General features: G+C 35.0%; 1 long non-coding RNA gene across 1 annotated transcript; it reads right to left on the reverse strand.

The window, feature by feature from the left end:
- Positions 1-13,571: 13,571 nt before the first annotated feature.
- LOC148787196 (uncharacterized) lies at positions 13,572-15,209 on the reverse strand. Its single transcript, XR_016067012.1, has 3 exons — positions 15,157-15,209; positions 14,580-14,644; positions 13,572-13,846 (listed from the first exon to the last, which is right to left on the reverse strand). It is a non-coding gene; the product is annotated as an uncharacterized LOC148787196 (long non-coding RNA).
- Between the last annotated feature and the right edge of the window lie 8,719 nt (positions 15,210-23,928).

The following is a 23,928-nucleotide window of genomic DNA, read 5'->3' on the forward strand; positions in this document are numbered from 1 at the left end:
AATAAAAAAAATTAAAACGGCTCAAAGGGGTATTCCCTTTGAAATTTCCGGACATTCGGTGTTTGTCAAAAGAATAACAACAAATATATAAACATACTAGACAAGTGGCTAGAGGAAGAAACAAAAAGCATGGAAACAAAACATGAAACTTTACCTTTTTGTTTCTATAGTTGAGTAGCAACGTACGTTGTTTATTTCCGTTCCTCTTCCATTTACTTTAGTATCCAGTTTAAAATCCCTGTAAACCACACTACACTAAGGAATAGATATAGTTGTTTTTCTATTGCGATAGAACAAAGATCAAGAAGAAAAATAACTCCAAACTAACACTATTATTTAGTGCTTTTGGATTGTTTTATGTTCTAAATTGAATTCAATTCAATATAGAACAAAAAGAAGAATATTTTTGAGAGAGAAAACGAGCAAATTTCGTGGCTCATGTGCTAGTTATATTGGATATGAGTGTAGTTTTTTATATTAGATAAAATTGAATTCAAAATTCAATACTACCAAGTTTGCCTCTAAGGCGACCTATATACAATATGCATATAACCTCCAACTATGATGAAATAACCATTCTACCGTGTTCATCATGGTGAAGAGTTTCAACTCCTTCTTAACTTACTCCAACCACCCTCAAATGGGCTTGGACTTCAAATATGGACCGGGCTTGATTTAATCAAATTAAATTAAGCCCAACCACCTATTGGACAATAATTAATTGAATTAATTTTAGCCCAACAAAGTCCAAAGATTCATTTAATTCAATTAAATAAATCTAAACTCAAACACTAATTAATTGATGCAATCAATTAATTAAGTCAAACCTAATAAATTATTCCAATTAATTTAAACGTGTTAAGTCCAAAATTAATTAATTCAATTAATTAATTCTTGAGCCATCCATCAAATGTATTATTAAATAAATGATTCAATCATTTATATATTCATCTTGAATTAATTTAATCCAATGAAATTAATTCATTTCTTCTTGAATTAATTCTAAATTAATTCAACCAATTCCATAGTGATTTCTGTGTGACACTTTGGTTCACCCTCAGCTAGACTTGGACATTTTGTCTAACAAAAATAATTAATTAAATCTAATTTAATTTATTATTTCTAATTAACCATTAGTTGGAACACCCGACAGCATGTGTGGCCATTTAGCAATGGTCCATGAGACTAGAGACTAGGTGAATGTTGACGTGAATATTTAGGGCTCTCGAGTTCTATACAGGTACGGTCCTTCCATCGACCATCTCCCGGAATCAGTCTAGGGCATGAAATTGGGCGGTTCTCATCCTGGACTAGGCAACTATGTTGAATACTTTAGATACGTTTACCCTATTGATCAAGTAAGAAAATCATTTCCTATTCGACCAATCGCTATAGCCATAAACTTAAAGAGTCTAAACATCTCGAAGCACATAGGAGATATATCCATCATATACTGATAGGGGAAGGATTCTGTCTTGAAATCCAGTGTCCTCAATACATAATCCAACTACACTAGACAAGGTTTATAATGACCACATCAAAGACACGGTCATCTCTCGCCAGATCCAAGATAAACCTATTATATGCGTGCAACTGTCGTGATTCCTCAATGCTACCTCAAACTCAATACCTTCAGAGTCTCTTAGAACAATACATGTTCCCCCTTGAGTTCAGATTGAGGATATATCCATGAAGCCATTTGCTTTGTTCCCCTACCTCAACTTGGTTGTTCGTTCCGACCAAAATGTCTCTCAGTACTTGACCTTTAATCGTAGTTCTGGGGTGGAATTCTATATGATGTTCCCCCAACTCAATTGTCCATTTCACTAATCTACTCGATGTATCATGTTTGGTTAGAACTTGCTTTAGGGGCTAATCAGTTAATATAATTAGACATGGGATTGAAAATACATCCCTAATTTGTGTTAATGCATAGTTTGTTAGAATAAATGACCATAAGCCAATTAGATTGGCCTAAGATGTATTTTATTATGAAAATTTAATCGATATCATGTAATATTATTTTAAGTGAATAAAATGAGTATTTGCTTATTTTGGCATCCATTTTGTTGTGCTCATTTTGTATGTTTACATTTTACATAAACATCACAACAAACCCCATAGACCGCTTGGCGGTCATGAAACCAACTGCCAAGAGGTTGGGTTTGAAACATTCAAAGTGGACGACCTCGAGAATGGGCACGAAGAGGTGTTTTCTTTGAAATTCTTGGGCATTCGGTGTTTGTCAAAAGCATAATAATAAACAAATAACAATGCTAGACAAGTGGCTGGAGGATGAAACTAAACATAGAAACAAAATTGAAACCTTACCTTTTGTTTCTATAGTTGAGCAGCAAGGTGCATTGTTCCATTTATGTTCTTCCTTTCACTTTAGGATCCAAATTAGAACCCCTCTAATTTGTCAATACCACACTAAGGAAGAGATATAGTTCTTGTTCTATTGCTAGATAGAACAAAGAACTAGAAGAAAAACCAGCTCCAAATAAACACTATTGATTAGTGCTTCTGGAATATTTTATATTTTAAATTGAATCCAATTCAATATAGAACAAAAAGGAGAACATTTTTGGAGAGAAAAGGGAGCAAAATTTTGTGGCTATACATGATATGTGTGTAGTTTTTGTATATTACATACAATTAAATTCAAAATTCAATAATCACCAAATTTGCCTCAAAGACAACTTATATACACACATGCACATAACCTTCAACCATGATGAATATAACCACTCCATTATCTTTATCATGTTGTGGAGTTTCAACTCCTCCTTACCTTACTCTAACCACCCTCAAATGGACGACTTCAAATATGCAACGGGCTCGATTTGTTCAAATTAAATCAAGCCCAACCAAAGTCCATTGGGCAATAATTAATTAAATTAATTTTAGCCCAACTAAGTCTAGAGATTTATTTAATCCAATTAAATAAATTTAAGCTCAAACTCTGATTAATTGATCCAATCAATTAACTAAGCCAAACTAATTAAATTAATCTAATTAATTTAAAGGTGTTAAATCCAAAATTAGTTAATCCAATTAATTAACTCTTGAGCCATCCATCAAATGGATTATCAAATAAATTATCCATTCATTTATATATATTCTCCTTGAATTAATTTAATTCAATTAAATTAATTTGTTTCTTCTCGAATTAATTCAATCAATTCCATAGTGATTTGTGTGTGACTCTTTAGGTTCACCCTCAGCTAGACTTGGGCATTTTTATCCAACACAATTAATTAATTAAATCTAATTCAATTAATTATTTTCAATTAATCATTAATCATAAACGCTTGTCACCATGGGTGGCCGTCTAGAAAAGGTCCATGGGACTAGAGACTAGGTGAATGTTGGCATGAACATTTAGGCTCTCGAGTTCCATACAGGTACGGTCCTTCCGTCGACCATCTCCCGACCTTAGTTTAGGGTATGGAATTGAGCATCGGTTCCCATCCTGGACCAGGCAACTATGCTAAATACATGAGATGCGTTTACTCTTTTGATTAGCAAACGAAACTATTTTCTGTTCGACCAATCGCTATAGTCATAGACTTAGAGAGTCTAAACCATCTAAAAGCGCATAGGAGATATGTCCATCATATACTGATAGAGGACGGGTTCTATCTTGAAATCCACCGTCCTCAATACATAATCCGACTACACTGAAAAAGATTTATAATGATCATCTCTCGCCAGATCTAAGATATAGCCATCATATGCATGCAATTGCCATGATTCCTTAAGTCCAAGGACTAATCCTGTGCTATCGGAGTCGAAATTCAAGTCATACCGACCAAGCTTCCAAGGCTTCCATATGATGATTCCCGCGAGTCAGTTCAATCAGCTAACAACCTTGTCAACTAATCCACTAAAATTGCATAGATATCCCATGTCTGTCGCCGATGAAATACGGCACTCATCCAATGAATGCAATACTTAGTGCAAGTCTCTATAGGACTCTCGATGCCCAGTTTCAAGGTCCTCGACTTGGAACGTTTCAGACCAACCCTCAGAACTTGGTTTCATAACTATCATCCAATGCGCAGCCCAACTACATGGGTTATTCAATTGGTTTATGGGCATTTGTTGTGACGTTAAAATCTCGTTCAACATAAATAGTAAACACAACAAACACACAGTGCCACAGATGAATGCTTACTATATTCATCAAGTACCTATCACATTTATAAAGATTGCTAACTGGTTTCCAAAACCGTCAATCCAATTGGCTTTCTGGTCACCATTTCCAACAAACAGACCGTAGTTGTGACACCCTATATCTATTATATTAACTATTATGTATCATTTTTAACAAGATAATTTATTATCACCCATCATGAGTATATTCTTCTTCACCTACTTATTGTGTAGGATTTATTCACAAAAAAGTTTGTTTGAATTAAATGAAGAAAAAAAATAAAGTACATGATTTCATTGCAAAATATGTAAGAAGTAGTAAGTGTCAAATGAACTGCAAAATAAGTTATAGGGTATAATTCAAATATATAAAAACAGTTCTAAGGACCTAAACAAGAATTTTATAAAGTTTTTAGGATTAAATTGGTTATGTTTAAGATTTGAGGGACTAACTTGCAAATTTTATCAAACTATCAAAAAAATAGTAAATAAAAGAACAAAAGCAACAAGGCATAAGTTTCGCTTCCACTATTCCCCTTCAATTTCACAAAGGGTGGAAGCCACTATCCCCACTCCAATTGGCCAACCTTTTCTTTTAGCAAAAGAAAGCCCAAGCCGTTGTTACAAGGTTGGCCAGCCTCCACACCACACATCAAATCCATTTACTTGAAATATTTAAAAAAATTATTATTCTGAAAATTATTTGAGATGAGAAATTTACAGTAATTCTCTATTCATTGAAAATGTAAGACATACATATTAATTATCAATAAATTGAGTTTAACTCATTTCAATTGGGTTAATACCATCAATTACAAATGGGCTACAAAATACTGAATTTAATTTTGGGTTGGCCTTGTTGGGCGATCATTCTAACTTTTCAACTAACTCTTCAAAGGATTTAATTAACGAGACGAAATATAGAAGAAATATAGTAGATATGAATGTATTAAAATACCACTATTTTATTTAGTTGAAGAATATATATATATATATATATATCTTTTATATAACGACATTCAAGTTCAAGTGACTATCATGTTCATACTTTCGAGGATATTGAAATTATAGGATGGGCCTGCAGGTAAATTATTTACTCAGCTTGCTTAGGATCCCTCTAGACCAGTCTTGTCATGGATCTTACTGTGAGTACCATTTAAAATTATATCAATACTTGCAAAATTGATGGAATATATGTATGTCGTATGCGTGTCAAAATGACATTTGGTTATTTATTTGATTTGAACGGGCCTGTGAAACTGTATGGAGTTAAGTACTACAATATAATTATTATGTTGATCATGTGAAACTTTGGTATTGGTTATGAAGTTTCATTGGCAGCCACCTCTAGAATCCATATGAGAATCCAAGAGGTCTCACTTATCTTGATATTATTATGTTCATCGTAATATTCAACGTGCATGTGGTCTTTAAGTGGTTTATTTTCTGTATGATTATTCGACTGGGTTTGTAATTTGATCATGCGATTCTTATTAACCGGTTAATGGGCCCTGGGCTGGACTATTTGTGAGGCACGCTGGGGTAGCATTGGGCTGCCAGTTGAGGCTTTGTCGTTCAATTTCCACTTGAGTGTCCTTTCACGGGCAGACTGGAGGTTGCCTAGTGCCACCATGTACCTAGGTATTCCAGTTCTATGCGGTCGTAGGGTTGCTCTCTACGTGAAGGATAAGATTGTAAACAATTCTTTGCGAGACAGTGTAATCACAAGATTCGGTCTATATCTAATATGATTTTCACACATTGTTATTGTTTCCAATCAACATGACATATTTTAAGTATTTTATAAAGTTTTTAGGATTAAATTGGTTATGTTTATGATTTGAGGGACTAACTTGCAAATTTTATCAAACTATCAAAAAAATAGTAAATAAAAGAACAAAAGCAACAAGGCATAAGTTTGGACAAAATGCATAAAACCCCTCTGTGTTTTAAAAAGTCTGCAAAAACAACCCTCTTGTTATGAGAATAGGCTAAAAGCCCCCTCCTGTTTTGTTTTAGTCAGCAAAAAACCCCCCATTCTGTTAGAAACTAACGAGAGGTGAAGAAGACGCGCGTCTGCTGCATTTGGTAGTGTTTTTCTGCGATTTAAGTTGATATTTAATGACTTTTTGGACCAAAATACCCTTTTATGGGTCTACATAATATGCAAAGGGATGTTTTGCTTGTTTTGTGTCTTCTTTTGCCATTTCTCACCCTAAAAAAAAATAAGTGTTAAATTTTGCCATATTAAATTTAAGTTTAAATTCAAAGAATTTTATATTTGTTATTTGTTAAATCCAAAATTATTTTAATTAATTAAAATATATGTTTAATTACAGTAATTATCATTGTAATGTATTCTTAATTAGTTAAAATAATTAATTATTGTAATTATTTAAATATTCTTAATTAACTAAAATATATTTTAATTAATATAATTAAAATTAATTAAAAAAATTAAAAAAAAAAGAAGAAGAAGAAGTCAGACGGCGAAGCATTCGCGGTGCTCAGCGATCGGAAAACTGAAATGCATGTATAGAGTTGACGAAAATCAGTGGGAGGGGGCTCATTCGATTCGCAAGAAGGAGACGAAGTGATTGGTGGTGGTCCACGACCGTGGGTCGCTCCGGTGACGGTGAATCGACGGCGAAAAGCTTCGGTGGTCGTGGTGGTAGCCCATCGTCTATGATTGATGAAATCCCAAATTGTTTGAGGGAAAATGTTCGCCTCATCAAGAGGATTCGAATGATATGTGTGGCACCCGGTGACTCACCGTGAAGACGCCGGAATTTTAGAGAGAAGATGGCGGTGAAATATTGGGCGTACCTATGGATTTCAAGGGTGCCGTGGTGACGCGTCTGGAGGAATTTCATGAGACGAACACTATGGCTGGACCGGTCGTACGACGGCGAGTCGAACGGTGGTAGTCGTGACGGCAGCCGCGCCGGCGTTCGGCCGGCCGGTGGCAGCGGCGAAGGGGTGGGGGTGGGGTGGGGTGGGGGTGGGGTGGGGTGGGGTTGTTAGTTTATAATAATAATAATAATAATAATAATAATGATAATATTTTTTTTTAATTTTAAATTAATTTTAAATTATTTTTTTAAAATCTAACGGTTGAGATTAATTGATTAGATCTAACGATCAGTATTTGATCAAAGAAGATCCAACGGTCATTAAAATAAGAAATAATATATATTAAGTAAGGGTATAACGGTCATTTTCTAAAAAATTAACGCCGTTAGTTGGATTTAACGGAGAGGGGGCGATTGAGCTGAATTTTACAAAATACAGGTGGGCTTTTAGCCTATTCTCATAACAAGAGGGTTGTTTTTACAAACTTTTTAAAACACAGGGGGATTTTATGCATTTTGTCCCATAAGTTTCGCTTCCACTATTCCCCTTCAATTTCACAAAGGGTGGAAGCCACTATCCCTACTCCAATTGGCCAACCTTTTCTTTTAGCAAAAGAAAGCCCAAGCCTTTATTACAAGGTTGGCCAGCCTCCACACCACACATTAAATCCATTTACTTGAAATATTTAAAAAAATTATTATTCTGAAAATTATTTGAGATGAGAAATTTACAGTAATTCTCTATTCATTGAAAATGTAAGACATACATATTAATTATCAATAAATTGAGTTTAACTCATTTCAATTGGGTTAATACCATCAATTACAAATGGGCTACAAAATACTGAATTTAATTTTGGGTTGGCCTTGTTGGGCGATCATTCTAACTTTTCAACTAACTCTTCAAAGAATTTAATTAACTAGACGAAATATAGAAGAAATATAGTAGATATGAATGTATTAGAATACCACTATTTTATTTAGTTGAAGAATATATATATCTTTTATATAACGACATTCAAGTTCAAGTGACTATCATGCTCATACTTTCGAGGATATTGAAATTATAGGATGGGCCTGCAGGTAAATTATTTACTCAGCTTTCTTAGGATCCCTCTAGACCAGTCTTGTCATGGATCTTACTGTGAGTACCATTTAAAATTATATCAATACTTGCAAAATTGATGGAATATATGTATGTCGTATGCGTGTCAAAATGACATTTGGTTATTTATTTGATTTGAACGGGCCTGTGAAACTGTATGGAGTTAAGTACTACAATGTAATTATTATGTTGACCATGTGAAACTTTGGTATTGGTTATGAAGTTTCATTGGTAGCCACCTCTAGAATCCATATGAGAATCCAAGAGGTCTCACTTATCTTGATATTATTATGTTCATCGTAATATTCAACGTGCATGTGGTCTTTAAGTGGTTTATTTTCTGTATGATTATTCGACTGAGTTTGTAATTTGATCATGCGATTCTTATTAACCGGTTAATGGGCCCTGGGCTGGACTGTTTGTGAGTCACGCTGGGGTAGTATTGGGCTGCCAGTTGAGGCTTTGTCGTTCAATTTCCACTTGAGTGTCCTTTCACAAGCAGACTGGAGGTTGCCTAGTGCCACCATGTACCTAGGTATTCCAGTTCTATGCAGTCGTGGGGTTGCTCTCTACGTGAAGGATAAGATTGTAAACAGTTCTTTGCGAGACAGTGTAATCACAAGATTCGGTCTATATCTAATTTTATTTTCACACATTGTTATTATTTCCAATCAACATGACATATTTTAACTATTTTCATTAAGATTTTATTATTGTCTATTTTCTTCCACGTGCAACCGCTAATGGCCTCACTAAGCTTTTGCTTATGTAATTTAAATTCCTTCCTTTAGATACAGGTGATAAATTGTTCAAGACAGGATTTCGCTGACATATGAAAGAGATCAAGGTGATTAGAAAAGAGATTGAATGGTTAGACTCGTAGTTTTTAGGTAAAGCGGTTTCAATTTGGTGAGTAGAAATTATTTTTTAAAATTTTGGTTAGATCATGTCCTAAGAATAGGGCCTAAAGTAGGAATCCTACTTTTAGTGTGTGACAAGGTGGTATTAGAGCTCGGGTTATCATCTTGGCTATACCAAGATCTTTGAACTTAAGGTGTAAGTTGAGTACTGGATTAGAGTGTAGGTTCAAAAATCTAAGTTATTTTAGGACTTATAGGTTGGTTCAGTGCTAAAATGATGATGAGTCATTGTTGGACGACCCATCAGTATGTGATTTACTATAATTAAAGTACTGAATCAAGAGATTATGTTGTTAATTATGTTGGTATAGGCCTCTTTTGCATTGTGGTAATGTTAAAAATTTTGGTTGGATATTGGTTCTCACGCTAATAAAGAGTCTTTGGAAACATACTATACTTTATATGGGGAAAGGGTCTTATGTGACAAGTGTGACATTGATTGTTTGACAATGTTTAGATATTGGTAACTATCAGTAGCGATGTTCAATTTATAATTGATGTCTTGGGATTAGCTGCTTACCATTAAATGTTATGTAAGTAATAGTAGTAGGATGCCTTAAGAGATGATTTAAACTACTATGATATTTACTAGAGAAAATAAGATAAGATTGCTTGTGTTATCAATTTTTGGTTTTGATGAATGGTAAATATCCTAAATTTTATTTGATGAGCAAAAATCATACGGTTAAGGTTGTTTTACCAAGCTATTCTCCATATTCTAAAGACTGAAGCTACCTCTACTGATGACGGATTATGATGTATATGTAGTTTCTTTCTGATTTGCTCAACTTTAAGTCGAGTAACAATCAATGGTACACTTGAAACACATTGAAATCTCCTCGTATTTCGTCCATGATAAACATGGTACACCAGTGAAGCTAAGACACCTAAATTAGTTGTATCCCCAAGATTCCTTTCTCTCCACTTCGTAGCTCGGTACGGAGTGCCTTGTTTTCATTATTTGTAAGGCCAACTTCAATTAATCATTCTTAGAATATGTCTTATATGTAACTCGAGTAGCATTTGTGCACTCGAAGGACAGGTGACAATATAGCTCCTCTACCTGATCATTAAAAAATATGTACTATGCTCCAAAATATTGTAACTAAGGCTTGTCAATTGTAGTCAATCTATCCTTTATTGCTAGCCAAACAATAACTACATTCCTTGGAATCTTGAGAGGTCCGAGGAGAAGGGAGTTCCATGTGACTGATGGGGGACACTGATGAAATAATTGTAGTGTTGAAGTAGCAGTTGACCAATTTGTAACAACCTCCACTTTCATCTCTCTGTGACCTTGAATACTTGATAAATTTTGAGTGATTTCAAATCCTTCTTCTTCCATAACATTGGGCCAACCCCACTCTCCATAGAGAAATGCTAAAGAGATTTTTGAGTTAGCATTGAAATTGGTACATACGGTCCACTAGGAAAGCACTTCGTACTATCTTGGGGGCATGCTAAGATTTTTTTTAAAGCCATGTGTCTTCCCTATGCAAATATGATTGTAAATAACTAGAAGAATACAAGTCCTCAACTTCATAATTTTCCTTCAACTTTATGAACTATTAGCTATAGAAATTTCCCACACAGAGTCCCTCTTTAATCTGTAATATTTAATCCAATTTTCCCAAATTGATGTTCCTACCCTTCAATGATTTCCCATAAGTGCTTGCAGATCAGAGCATTATTAGTTACAAATATAGATTTGATCCCTCATCAACCAGCAGAGACTAGTGCGATTACCTAATGCAAGCCACCTTTACTGTATATCTTCATCCTGTTCCAGCCTACAGGAATCGTATGAGTTTCTTTTCAATCATCGTTACTACCCCAACGAGTAGGACAAACGTAGAATCCAATATGTTCAATCAATTTTGTAATGCAAATATGCACTAGAGGTATATGGGTTTGAGAATGATGATTTTGGTGGAATTATATCAATTATATATAGATATTGATTAAAGTTGATTTTAGAGTTCATTAATAGATACCGCATTTGTGACTTGTAATGGATTTACTATGAAATATCAACAGTAAAATCAGTAGATATAGAAGTATTGAGAATCTTATTCACAATAGCATAAGGTGCTCTCATGTGAACTAATGAATAGAGTATTAGAGGGATTCGACTTTGGAGCTTAGCTTATACTAGAAATTAAGTAGTCTTGAATATATTATTTTTTAAGCCGATTTATTGTACTTTGATTCACTAGAGAATTTTCATTTATCCATTGCTCGTATTTGATATGTGGACAAAATGCATAAAACCCCCCTGTGTTTTAAAAAGTCTGCAAAAAACACCTCCCTGTTTTAAGAATAGGCTAAAACCCCCCTCATGTTTTGTTTTAGTTAGCAAAAAACATTCATTCTGTTAGCAACTAACGGGAAGTGGAGAAGACGCGCGTCTGCTGCGTTTGGTAGTCTTTTTCTGCGATTTAGGTTGATATTTAATGATTTTTTGGACCAAAATACCCCTCTATGGGTCTATATAACACACAAAGGGGATTTTTTGCTTGTTTTGTGTATTCTTTTTGTCATTTCTCACCTTAAAAAATAAATTAAATTTTGGCATATTAAATTTAAATTGAAATATTAAATTAAATTATATTTAAATTCAAATAATTTTGTAATTGTTAATTATTAAATCTAACTATTATTTTTAATTAATTAAAATATATATTTAATTACAATAATTATTATTATAATTATTATTAATTAGCCAAAATATTTAATTATTATAATTATCTAAAATATTCTTAATTTACTAAAATATATTTTAACTAATATAATTAAAATTAATTAAAAAATTAAAAAAAAAATAAAGAAAGAAAATTTGGTATTTCGCCCATTTTTGCTGGAAACTTCGAAACAATTTTCCGACGCCGTCCGGACGAATTTTCGACGCCCAATGGTACCATTAGAATCCTCTCTTCAAGACGAATATTTCCATACCTTCAATTTGAGTTTTCGTCGATCATAGAGAGTGGGCTCAAGCAACGATCGCCGAACATATTTTTCGTCGATTCGTCTCCGTCCGATCGAATCTCGGTCTCAAACTAGCACCATCGACTCGTCTCTTCAAGACGATTCTAACGAGACCAGCCTCACTCAATTTGGTAAAGAATTTATGGAGATATGATGATTTAGTCGAAATCTCGTCGCCGGCGACGAGATGTGGGGGGGGGGGGAAGCCGGGGTAAAGGGGGTGGGGGTGGGGGTGGGGGGGCAGCAGGGGAGGCGGGGTGGAAGGGGGTGGGTGGGTAGTTAGTTATTTTTTTTAATATATACTAATAATATATTTTTTAAAATTTTAAATTATTCTATATAATACAAATTAAATAATATGTTGAATCTAGACCTTTTATTTTTTCAAAATCTAACGGTTGAGATTAATTGATTAGATCTAACGATCAATATTTGATCAAAAAATCCAACGGTCATTAGAATAAGAAATAATATATATTAAGTAAGGGTATAACGGTCATTTTCTAAAAAATTAACACCGTTAGTTGGATTTAACGGAGAGGGGGCGATTGAGCTGAGTTTACAAAACACATGGGAGCTTTTAGCCTATTCTGAAAACAGGGAGGTGTTTTTTGCAAACTTTTTAAAACACAGGAGGGTTTTATGCATTTTGTCCTAAATTTGTACATGTGATTAAACCAAGGTGAGTTTCTCTTATTGTTAATTAAAATTAAACCTTAGTAGATATGTACTGATCTACAAGTGAGTTTCACAAGAACAATGCAATATTACAGAGAGACTGGACCAATAAATTAGGACATGGTGTACTTTTAGATTTATATATGCTAGGAAGAAAATTTGGATGTGATTACACAGAATTAGAACCATTCATACTGGGTCGTACTAGTTCGAGAAATATACTTTATAGGGTTTTATTAATACATCCTTAGCGCTAGTATACAGGACAATGTCACGTATTAAGATGACCAATTAAAGACCCATCTAAGTTAAATATGCAGACATGAATACATACATTATAAATATCAAAGAAGAGTATGACGATGATAACCAAGAAGAGGATCCATCCCCTATCAGTATATGACATAGGTACCTCCTACGCACTTGAAGATGCGTTAACACCATATAAAACTATGGTCACAATCGTTGATCGAATAGGAAAAGTGGTTCCTATGTCGAGAAACTTGGCGTAACGCGATCTCAAGTATTAAGCATATACGCCTAGTCCATGATGGGAGCCCACACCTAATGTCATGCTCTAGACTAAACTCGGGAGATAGTAGACGGATGGACAGTACCCGTATGAACTCGAGAGCCTGAAAGTTAACATAAATATTCACCTAGTTTCTAGTGACATGGACCGATGCTAGACGGCAACCCATGATGATGGGTTTTCTTGATCAAGGGTTGATCAAGAATTATTAATTTAATTTAATTTAATTAATATAGTGTGTGACTGTAGCACCTCCTTCGCTACAAGGGATATATCTACCCTAAACGTCATGCTTATAGTAATCCTTGTGTTTATATATATAAATGCACATAATCATCTAATCAATATGCATACGTAATCACAACGTCATAACGACATAGTCAACCCACAGCATCACATATATACAAATCAAACACCACAGGTAATCCACCACAGTTGATCGCTACGCCTATGTTCTCTTTATACAAACAAAATAAGATTTGTACTCTAGCTGACAAGAGGAGAAAACAGCATACTAGCCCGACCTGCCTGAGTATAGTGCGTAGACCTATTCTTCAACAGTCAGACACCTCAAAGTCTACTCCGGAAAGAAAATGTCAACAGAGGGATGAGTCTGCCACTCAGTAAGCAAATAACCAGACTTATCTATATATGTATACCAAACACAGCCAAGATATGATAAGAGTACAGTCAATTTAACTCCAACATAATGAATTGTAGCACACCACATAGCTATCTCACAAATAAATAATCAATTAAACTTTCTTTTTCCTAGTTTGCTTACCAGAAGGTGATATCGTGTTTTTCCCGTCAACTCAATCTCACCGTCATATAAATTTAAGTGAATCCCCTTGACAGCCGGCTCATCAATCTCATTTCGCATCATAGCTCTTTTATTTCACATCATATCTCTTTTCACATCACATCTTTTTCATATCGCATCAAAACTCTTTTCATTTCATTTCTTTCTCATATCGCATCAAAGCTCTTTTCATTTCATTTCGCCTTATAGGCTTTTCAACACATCAAGGGGTATTCACGTCACAATTATATTCAATTTCCACCACTCCCTCATTTCCACGTATCACCATTCTTATAAGCAACTAGTAACGTAAAACAATATATCATTACATTCTCATTTTCAGACGTCCACAACACAACATACAACAAACATGATATTTCAACGTGTCTTCGCATTCCACGTACACAGTATCGTCAATCAAATCAAATCATTGACCACGCATATATTTTCAGATAAAACAATATCAGCATGAACCACAAAGTCATATAATAGTAATATCACAAATAAAGAGAACATATATAGATAATACTAATTATTTACTTACCTCAACCTCACAATGCTTATTTATCCAATAGGTAGTGGTTCGGTCTTTCACTCTCCCCCCGTATCCTATAATGAGTTATACCACATATAGTTAATATATCGAGAATATCGTAACTTCTTTTAAATATAATATTAAATATTATTCGTACAATTTCTAATAATTCTTCAATATTCCACTTCTATCGAAGTACAAATCTTCGTTTTTCCTCTTTATTAACATACCATTTATTAAATATAATTTTCGGAATATTTCTACGGATTTCTTATCAATTTCTCGCTATTATAATAATTTAATTAAATAACAATACGTAGAATTGCATATTTAGCTAACAATTCCGATGGAATTATATAAATTGGCTATAGCAATATTCAAATCTAACGAATTTAATAATCTAATTAACCAACGACATCATTTTTATACCCGATTCTATATTTAATTAGACACTATTTTAAATAGCCAAACCCGTAAAATATTTCGATTAAATGGTATGTCACTTAATATAATCAACATTTAATAAATAAACTAATTAAATAATATAATTATATAAATTAATAAGAATTAAAATTAAAATTCTTACCTCCCGCTCCAACTAAAGAAGAACAGAAAAATTGCAGAATATGTAGTGAAATGATATGACAGTATTATATATATATATATATATATATATATATTATGTGCTTATCATGGGGGTGGGGCGGTGGGTGATGGCCCACCCCTCCCCCAATTCATTTTCCTTTCTTTTTCTTTTTTATTCTCTTTCTTTCGTCTTTTTCTATTTTTTTTATTTAATTTAAATTTTTCTCAAAATACCCATTACGTCCTTCTTAAATTTCTTAATTAATATAATTTATCCCCAAATATTATAACGAACTCCAATTTAATCCATTCGAGTGTTATTATATCTCAAATTCAATTTATAATTTATTTACTAATTAAATCTAAATTTCTAATAATTACCAATTAGTCTCCTAATTACGTGAAAAATTCTACGGACGTCACAGTGACACTAGCCTAAATCTAGCTGAAAGGTGAATTTAAAGAGTCACACACAAATCACCAAGAAGCAATGAGGAATTAATTGAGAGTTAATTGCTTAAGTAATTGGATTACTTACAAATGAGAGGGATCCATTGGATGGAGGAGCCAAAGGCAAATTAATAGGATCAATTTATATTGGGTTTGCCCTTAATTTAATAAGTTGAACTTATTAATTAATAAAGGCTTATTGAGCTCATTTATTTAATTGGATTAAATATGATAGGCTTAATTAGGTGAATTTTAATTAAACTGAATCTAATTAAAATTAGTTGGCCTTGCATTTTATCTCCATAAAATCAGGCAAAGAACCCTAACTAAACTTGTTGGAAAATTTTAAGAAAGAAAATAATTAGCTAACAATTATCACTTTTGGAAAGTGCTAAGTTAGTCATTCTTTAATTGAAATAAAGAATATATTACCTTATGGATTGTAGAATGAACCTAGTCGCATTCTAGTACATCCATGCATGGTATATATATTAGTTATTTAGAATAACTAATAGGGTTACACAACACAAAATTAATTTCGTAACCCTAGAAGCCCCATTCGGCCGGCCCCTCTCTCAAGCACACTTGGTCTATTCTTTTCTCCCTTGTTTTGTTCTAGCAAAGAGAACTAAGAATCCCATATTTTAGTGTGGTCTGAACGTGTCTTTAGAGGACTTCTACATTGAAGTCTTCGGTGAACGGATCAACAAAAAGAAGTTCAAAATAAATCAAGAAAAAGGTAATTCTTGATTTACGATTCTTGCACTTATCGTTTTATTTTTATCATTGGCCCCAATTTATGATTTATTGTTATTATTAACTACACCGAGCGCTCGAAAAATCCAATATTACACCCTTTGGAATCATGGCATTATTATGTTCGACTTTTAATGTACGAATTTTCATATTACCGCTTCCGCTTGCGCATTCTCGGGCCGATCCACTCGTATTTTCAATGCTTTCAAGTGGTATCAGAGCCCAGTTCAATATTATTTTATTGCTTTTAGAGCATGTTATTTATTTTTGCCTATTCTTGGATGATTATATGAGAAAATTAACTTCTTTAATTTTGGCAATTTTTTATGATTTATGTGTTTTAAGAAAATTGGATTTTTTGGTAAAATACTTGGTTTTACTTTCAATTTAATGTGTGGAAATTAAAAAAAATATCTTTTTCATGGTATTGTAGCAATACACTACCGGTCGTGCGCACGACCGGGCACGCCCGCAAACAGTGTGGCCACGTGCGTGCGCTCATGCTCACGGAGGAGCTAGCGAGAGTGCGAGTGGCTGGCTGCTGCTGCAATTAACGGCTGACGGCTTGGCCATTTCTTCCGAAAAAATGGACTTTCTAATATCTCCATATTTTTCAAAAAATTTTGCTGATTCAATTGTGGATAAAATTTGCTTTTTTATAGAATTAAATTGCTTTAATTAATTTGGTTGGATTCCGTGCATTGGATGCAGGGGACTTTGTCATTCTTTTTGAGTTGCAAATTTTAAACTTGCTGTTTTCTGCATGTAATTATTTGTCGTGATATTGGATATCACTGTATTTTCTTGAGACATTCATTTTCTTGTCTAGCATGCTTAATTGATATTATGTGCTAGTTGAATGTGGATGGATGATCATGGAGCCCTAGACCGCGTGTATGTCTTTTAATTTTGTTGGGTAGGCCCGTGTGCCCTTGTGATTTATTTTTCTCCATTCTCGTTTTTAATCTTGGAATAATAAGTCTTGATATCTCCCTCCTAATGTACTCCCCCAACTTCTGATTGGGGTTTCTTTTTAAATTGTAATGGGAGTAGTATAGGATATTTTGATAAGGTTTTATTTTAAGCAAGCCCATGGGGAAGAAGGCCCATGGAGAAGAAGGTCCATGGAGAAGGAGGCCCACGGAGAAGGCGGCCCATGGAGATATTATAAGGCCCATCTATATGTTGGTAGGTAAAATATTTTTTAATAACATAGGACCACCTTAGACAGTCCTTAGACTCACTGAGGGCTCAGTAGGTCGCATAAGTTGGGCTCGTGATCATCTAAAAAGGCTATGCTAGGTTTTATATGGATTTATTTAATGCTTTAACTATTTATATATGCAATGCTAATATGTGATGACGTTTCGGTCTAAAACTCAATATTGACCTCACTTGGTTGGACCAAGTTATAGTGTAAGGGCCCAAATGGACTTGGATCAAAATGATTTGATCTGTCCAAGGTTCCAATTCCAAATAATGTGGTGAGGAAGCTGCCACTATTCAAGTGTGGTATCACAAATCATGGCACATTTGGACTAGAGGCAAGATGCACCATTATTGTGAACAACATAACATGCTCATTGTTTCCTTGTCCACGAGTCGTGGGGAGCGTCAGTTGAGGTGTGATTTACTTAATGGATTGAGCCCATACTAATTAAATATTAAGCCTATAAATGGACTTGGATCGAAATGGCGTTTCGATTTGTCCAGGCCTTCTATTCATAACAATATCATGAGGAAGCTATCTCTATCCAAATGTTGTCTCACGAGTTATTGCACATTTGGAATAAAAGACAAGTTGCATTATTCTTATGAACAAAGGAATACGCTCCTTGTTTTCCTGTTGCACGAGTTGTGGGGGCAACAATTGAGGTATGATTTGGTTGATGGGTCAGGCGTAATACCGAGCAACATGATTCGCTTGAACTCCTCGGGATCATGTGAAGAGGTGAGACACAATATCTTGGCAATCTCATGAAATGAGAATGGCACCGGTTGCTTCCCACAAGGTTTTTTCCGTGTGAATCGTAAGAACGAGGCATGATAAATTACTCTTATGGATCCCAAGCCCACTAGGAAAGGATCTTCCTAAACCCCACTTGGGAGTGGTGGGATTTTGTAGAAATAGTGGAGAACTTAATGACTAAAAGACCGAGTTTTAACTCAAACTCAATATCGCTATAATCTACTTACTGTTTCTGCTTTGCATTTAGAATGCATATCTAAGATACCATTTTTCAATTTTTCTTTCTTCTGAGAGTTGTTTAATCAAAGACAATTGATTAAAATTGACTGCAAAAATCGGAGGATTGTCCTCGATTTTCGAACTTAGGCTTATGTCATGGAAAAAGCCACTTCCATCAAACTTGGGAAAGGAGTCCTTGCTTAAGGAATATTTGACGTTCTGATGAAGAGAAAAGGACAATCGCAAGGTCCGAAGCGTCATACCCACTTCTATCATTCGTGAGTAGTATGACAGGCTAGACAACGTTGGCTCAATAATGCTCCACATAAATCAAATTTATGTGGCACCAACCCGGCATATTGGATATGCCGCAACGGAAGCATTTTCGAAGCCTAGATGACTGAAGGTTGTCTGTACACAAACATTGGGCTAAGATGCAATCCCTTGTGCAGAAGCTGTAAGACCCCAATTTTGTTTTTAAAAGGAGATGTTCATTGACATAATCCTTCATGTCTCTTCATCCCTCCTTCTACCTATTTATCATCAACTATAATTGGACTTGAGAAGATCATTTCATGAGTTAATAAAATGGTTAGACCAATACGAGGCAATGATTGAAGAATCTGCACCGTCAATATTAGATTTGGAGGCTTTGACCTAAAAAGGGAAACGCAAGGGAATCGGACGCCGAATGAGAAAGAAGGATGAAGCAAAGTCAGTCACTGAGCGCTCTGGTCGCCTTGATGGGCGAAGGTAAAAGGAAAAATGAAATAATGGTTCAGATGTCAAAATTTATTTATGATGTTTGCGTAAAATTATTAAAGGGCGTTAGAAGATGGAGTATCGTGAACTCCCGAAACTATGGCATTTATTGAGCAAACATGATTACTATTTATATTCCCAAGTATTGGACACTTACTCTCGAATGCATTTCTACAAATGGTTTATAGAAATGAAAAGGAATAGAAGGCTAAGTCAAGTAGTCTTATAACTAAGGAATGGCTAGGTCATTGCTGTGAAAGCAATAAGACTAAATAAACTTAGCTATTAGTATTCATGTTGAAATAGTATATGATTATGTAACCCAGTATGATAAAGTTGTTAGTAAATTGTTCGACAAATTAGACTACAAACTTGATCAATAAATTATTCTTTTGAGTCTGTTGAGTTATTAAATTCCCGTACTACATAATTGGATTATGTATACTCAAAACAAATGAATTATAGATAGGACCTAGACACATTCTATTACATCCATACAAGTTATATATATTATTTAATAGGGTTACACAACAAAAAATTAATTTCCTAACCCTAGAAGCCCCATTTAGCCGCCCCCTCTCTCAAGCACACTTGGTGCATTCTTTTCTCCCTTATTTTCTTCTAGCAAAGGGAATTAAAGGATCCCATATTCCGATTTGGTGTGGACATGTCTTTACAGGGGTTCTATGTTGAAGTCTCGCATCAATGGATCAATGAAAATGAGTTCGAAATAAATCAAGAAAAAGGTAATTCTTGATTTACGTTTCTTACACTCCTCGTTTTATTTTTACCATTAGTCCTGGTTTATGATTTATCGTTATTATTAACTACATCGAGTGCCCAGGAACTCCAAGGGTACAACCCTTGAAACTATGGCATTAGCAAGTTCGGCTTTTAATTTACTAATTTTCATATTACCGTTTCTGCTTACAGATTCCTTGGCCGATCCACTCGCATTTTCATTGCTTCATATGGAGCTAAATGCTACAATATGATTATTATGTTGATCATGTGAAATTTCAGTATTATTATAATTTTCGATTGGGAGCCACCTCTAGCGTCCATATGAGTACCCAAGAGGTTTCATTTATCTTGATATTATTATGTTACTCACAGTATTCAACGTGCATGTGGTCTTTAAATGGTCTACTTTTTGTGTGATTGTTCGACTGAGTTTATGGATTCAATCATGCAGTTCTTACTAAGCAGTTAATAGGGCTGGGGCTAAACTGTTTGTAGGGCACGCTGGGGTAGCATTGGGCTGGCAGTTGAGGCTTCATCGTTCAGTTTTCACTTCGGTGTCCTTTCATGGGAAGGCTAAAGGTTGTCCGTATCTGATTAGTGCTACCATATACCCTAGGCATGGTCAGTTCTATGCGGTCATGGTGTCACTCCCTACATGAAGGATAAGGTAGTAAACGGTTCTTTGGGAAACACAAGGTGGTAATCACAAGATTCGGTCTTTGCCTAATATAGTTTTCACTGGCTCGATTATTATTGTTTCCATTCGACATGACATATTTAAGTATTTTCATTAAGTTTTGTATTATTGACTATTTTCTTCCACGTGCAACCACTAATGGTCTCACTAAGCTTTTGCTTACGTAATTTAAATTCCTTCCTCTAGATACAGGTGATAAATTGATCAAGACATGTTTTCACTGGCATAGGAAAGAGATCAAGGTGAATAGAAAAGAGACTAAATGGTTAAACTCGTAGTTGTTCTGGTTAAGAGGTTTCAATTTGGTGAATAAAAATTGGTTTTAAGATTTTGGTTAACTCATGTCCCAGGAATAGGGTTTAAAGTAGGAGTCCTACTTTTGGACTGTGACAATAGTAGCAAGAATTAAGGAGTCGAACCATCCTTTTGCCCTTTTGTAGAGGTTTGTAACAAAGATCCGATAGCAAAGAGCATCTGACAATCCATATTAATTGTAGTATATTATTGGTAAGTCGGGAATTTTCACATCAGGTTCCAGAGTTTTCGCTAAAATTTTTTAGATAAAAAGAAATATGTTCTCACTGCTATGTTTTCTGTAATCGATAGGGATTTTTGGACCCAACATCATGGGTCGTCTCAAATCCTCTAGTCTTATACTGATTCGATCCACATGTTCACTAAGTTCTCGTATCTCATCTCGTCTTTGCAATTTTTCTTCCTTAATAGAGATTCTCCTGCTATTATTTTCTCCAGATGGAGCTCCGCGAGCTCATTCAAGCACTTTGACTCGTGGCCGAGGGGAAAGAGGTTCTGCTCGCCCTCAAAGAAAAAGTTTTCTCCTTGCCCGTGGATTATGCAACGGTTTAGGGATATAAGGTTCCATGAACCCCTTATTGTTCTACCACCGGTTCAGGTAGTGGAGGTGGAGGAGGCAGCGGCATCATGACTTTCTCAATCGCCCAATCTCAAACATTCAGTTTAGATCATTTCTCGACACAATGGTCATTTCAATTGTCTCCTGCAAATTCACAGTGTGTGCACCCGAGGATTCGACTGTAGTTAGCTTTCCATTTCCCTAACTAGGATGAGAGGGAATCTCTACCATCTTCTTTGCTCTCTAAAAGAACTGTAGACGTTTCCATAGACGGCGCCAAATGTTAAGTATAAAAGTTACCGAAGGTATCGACGAGGTAACCTATGAATGATAAAGGTCTCTATAACTAATCTAAGGATGGTCTCCCAACAATAAGAGTTAATCCTACAAGAGAAAAGCAGGTTGGAGCCAAGCAGGAGGATATTCCAGCAATCGCTCTCCAACACTCAAGTTAGTTTGATTGAAGACATTATAAAAGAATAGGTAAAAGTTGGAATGACTAAAGTTGTACCTAGTGATGGAGAGCCATTATTTGTAGGTGCTGGTTGGACTGTACAATTTCATGTACACCTTAGATGAATTTTCTATCCAACAGGGTGTAATGGGCCGTATATATCCTTAAGATAACGACAGGAGGAGGTCTTGGAGACCATAATTGTCACATTCTGAAAAGTGACCGTAACACTACTTGTACTCTTCTGACATTCTATCTTTAGCGTCCAAAAGCCTTGGAAGACCTTATAATGTCCTTATATTTCAAGCTCTCAAAGTTCGTTCTTAGCAGGAAGGTTGATCCGGGGATCTTCAATAATCCTAAATTCCTCGGAGGTCTTTAGTGCAGTACGAAGGTCTCTGGTTGAATATAAGAATATCCCCCACATTAGGTAATCACAAAACTTCTTCTAATTGTAAATAAAATAAAGTTGTTCATTTTGAATTTTAGTACACACAATGAAATCCAAAAGGAAAGAAAGTAGTAGAGATGAAATAATTTTTGTGAAAACCTGTGGACAATGTGGATACTTGTTAAAATTTTGTGAAAAAATTAGATAATTTGGCATTCAAACATATATGAATCATAATAAATCTCCAGTAAAAATATTTGCATGTTAAAGATAATTTTAATTTAGAAAAGTTCATATTGAGAATATCACTAAAATTTATTTATAATTACATTATATGAGAATAAGTAATTATGGACAAAACCTCAAAACTAATAACTTTTTTCTAGTTGTTTTTCCCAAGTGTTCTTGATGCATGCAAAAAACACAAGTATGCAATAAATGATGCGAGCAAGAAATGCAGTGCAACCCACTAAGAGTGGAAAGTGGTGGAATAAGTATTAGAAGGTAAAAATGGTTAAATGAATAAAGAAGAGAGCGTTATTGATTGATTTTGTGTACAATAGAGAGATTGGTATGGAAACAAAGCTCTAAAGTATTATATTACAATGCTCCTTTAAGTTAATATGGTAGCAAAATGGTCAAAATTTAGTAGGTAGACTGAAAACCTGAAACATATGAACCTGTGTGAACATGTTCTTCTAATCATTAGAACATGTCATTCTCCTACTAGGGGAGCTCTACAGGAACCGCCCCCCCTCCCCCCAGATTCAAGGGACTGTTGGAGTCTACTATGTATTTTTTGGGGGATAAGGTCTTCTCAGATTTTCAGGGAGGTGGTCGAGGAGACCCTTCCTAGCTGGAGTCCAATACTTTTAGGGTTTACATTACTTCTCTCTAGAGGCGCCATGTGTCCCTAAGGGGGCTACTGATCCTTATCTGATTCTGTAAAGGAGACCTCCAAATATCTTGTTTGGTCACCACCTAGGTCCCCTACGGGCCATATGTGGAGGACCTTTGAGTTTGGTTCAAGTCCTTAGACCTACTTGTGGGTCTGTGAGGCCTTCTTAGATTAGGCCTCTTGAACTTGGGCTTGCTGGACTTCTATTTTTGGGGGAATGTTTGCCTGTCCCACTAGGCCTCCAAGGCTTTCTCTGAACTTGGCCCCTGAGGCCTTCCATTTTTTTTTTCTTTTTTTTTTGGGCTACTTGGACCATTTTGGCCCAACCTATATTTATGCGCATCATTACCCCCCCCCCCCCCCCCGACTCTAATAAGTGGAGATTTTGATACGTATTAGAATAGACATTTTTAGAAGTTATGCACAAACAGGAAGCCATTTTTCTTTCTGAATTTCTGCAAAGCATATTAGTAGCATAAGCATTATTAGGAAAAAAAAAAAAAGAGCGTATTTCATGCCTATACGGAGCAGGGCTTTTATGAAGGTGCCCCCACAAATA

The sequence above is a fragment of the Sesamum indicum genome, linkage group LG8, assembly GCF_026168435.1.
Source record: "Sesamum indicum cultivar Baizhima isolate 11 linkage group LG8, ASM2616843v1, whole genome shotgun sequence".
Lineage (NCBI taxonomy): Eukaryota > Viridiplantae > Streptophyta > Magnoliopsida > Lamiales > Pedaliaceae > Sesamum > Sesamum indicum.